Source organism: Calliphora vicina, chromosome 1 (assembly GCF_958450345.1).
Source record: "Calliphora vicina chromosome 1, idCalVici1.1, whole genome shotgun sequence".
NCBI lineage: Eukaryota > Metazoa > Arthropoda > Insecta > Diptera > Calliphoridae > Calliphora > Calliphora vicina.
Genome location: NC_088780.1, coordinates 130,313,991 through 130,316,840, shown reverse-complemented (window position 1 = coordinate 130,316,840; position 2,850 = coordinate 130,313,991).

Here is a 2,850-nt window from a genome sequence, read left to right as displayed (position 1 = left end):
AATTTGTTATAGTTATTTTTAATGCCAACCGTTAGTAAACAACCACTTCACTCCATAAAAAACCTTGGAATGGGGTGGTTTTTTTATGTTTTAATTTATTTTTTCTTACTTTATATATAAAATTAACCTTGATTAAAGTGAAAATGTGATTGATTTTATTTTAAACTTACACAAAAAAAAAAGCGGGGCTGAAAGAGTTAAAATAATTTGTATATGTTGTACGTCTATGCGATAAATTATAGATTCTTCTTTTAGAATAATAAACTATCACATTTTTCGAGATGATAGTAAAAACACATACTTCTTGATGATGAACCAATGCATACATTTGAACAAGTTGCATTTTGCAATACACATTTTTTAACAAATTTTAATAATCCAATGCAACGAACAAACTGAGCACACCTTTCATATTTATAGCGGCGAGATATGAAAACATGTAAACATAAGTATAAAACACATAAGTACTCGGAGCAACCTATTAAGTATTTTCTTGCTCTTAAGTTGCCATTGTTAGCAGGAGACTTGGCAAAAATATCCTGAGAATTATTTTCTACTTTTCACATTTTATTGTTTTTATGCTTACACAATATTTTTTTTTTAAAAAAGATTTAAGATGTTTTAATTGCATAAAATGCTTAAATTGAACTTTAAAGAATATCTTAGCAAAATAAAAGAAAAATTTGAGAGAAATTAGATTTTTAAATGATATACGTAGTATTATATTGTATATAAATTATAATCTCAAATCATGAAACATTTAATAAAAGTCTATAAGAAAAAAAGCTTGACTAAAAATTAAATCTACTTATTAAATATTTTGTTTTTAATATTTTATAGTTAGAAAATCAGCAAAGTACTACTGAAAACAAAACATTTTAAAACGAAAATATATTGATGTTTTTTTAATCTATACTGAAAGATAAATTCATGTTTGCATGATTTGTTTGAAAAACATAAAATTCTTAAAAAAAAACATTTGGTTTAATTTTATATGGATAAATGTCTGATTCAGAAACACGAAAGTAAAACCATTTAAAGAGATTTATATGCAAATCCCTCAATTTTAACATAATTTTTGAGTGTTTTTCATACAAAAATTTTAAAATTGTTTTTATTTCCTGTTTCTGAATCAGGCCCGTAGAGTGTTGAACAAAAATGATGATAAAACTATTTTTTTTTGGTAAAAACAAACTCGGGTTAACAAAATATTTTCCTGATTTAGACCCATTGTGAGGTGTTACTCTTAAATGTTGAGTCAAAAATAACACAGGGCAACAAAATCGAACAAATTTTAGAGGGTTTTTAAACCACTACACAGTAGTACAAATATGGTCCAAATTTTAAATTCTATGAATAGGTTTTTTTAAAAAAATTTTAAGTAAAATTGTGAATTTTTTTAAAGTTTCTCCACATAATAAATTACTCAAAAACGTTCAGTCCGATGTTATTAAAGTAAATCTAGAAAAATTTAATTTTTTGCATTTGAATCGGCTCAGTAGTTTCGGAGTTAAAATAACAAATTGAAGCAAAAAAAAAATATATTTTTTTATGTGAAAATAGCAAATTTTTTTGTTTTAAAAAAATCATGAATAATAGAAAACGGAAGAAATTGTTGAAATTTATTGCTTTATCGGAAAGGCACATGTAATAGGAACAAAATGAGATATCGATCATGAAAACCTTTTGATTCATTACGAATTTATGCACAATTAATGTGTTGTTTTTCTAATCCAAACGAGTACTTCGAGTGGAAATTTTACATTATTGCAACAAAAACAAAATACATGTAAAATTTCACTCTAAGCAGAAAACAGTACATAAGTGATTTCGATCATTTTCACAAAATTGTATGTGTTCACAAGCGTGTACTTTGAGTGGATAATTTACTTGTGTTTTGTTTTTGTTACAATAACAAATCTTGCTCAATATTTCAAAAAACTTATGCAAAAAAAAGTATGAACAAAAAATTAATCATGAAATAACGGTAAAACATAATGGTTTTTAGATATACTTTTAGTTTTAAACTTCTTTCTTGGCAAATTTAAAAAGTTTACATTGTTTTTCCAATGCTAAGAAGTACATGCAAATTCTTTGATGCTTAAAAACACATGGTCTGCTATTGTCATAATGTCCTAATATATAATAATAGTTGTTGTTGTGTTTTAGACATAAAAAATATTATTTTATGTCAAAATAATAAACATAGTTCAAACAGTGTCATTAGTCTAGAACTTTTTTGTTTTAAACACAACAAAAATTTGTTTAAACTATCGAAATATATTACGACATTATGGACCCAATTTAGATACAATAAACGAAAACAAATTTAAAATTTTTGTATGAAAATCACTCAGTCTTTAATTAATTTTTGGGTGTTTTTCGTACAAAAATTTTAAAATTGTTTTCCTTTCGTGTTTCTGAATCAGTTCATATGACAATATGACCAAATAGTAGACCGTGTGATTACACCAATTGTATTAAATAAATAAAATTCAAATAATTGTATACAAAATCATAACATTTATTTACATGTATTTTTTATTTACATGATTTTTTCAGCATGTTGGAACTTGTTACTACAAAACCACAGTATAAATATTCAACAAAATTCACACACTCAAACTAAACAAAAATCACTAAATTATGAATAACTATGCATGACAAACTAACTTTTCACTGCATGCAACTGTAAAATACACAAATTTACTTGCACTGGTATTTATGCAGCAGTATGTACCTTAGGGTGGCGCTTAATAAACAAAAGTTGGATATTTGTAAGTCTCACAATGGTAAAAAAATCATCCTGAAAAAAATTTAGGTAAATCGGTTGGGGTTAAGCAAGCCATC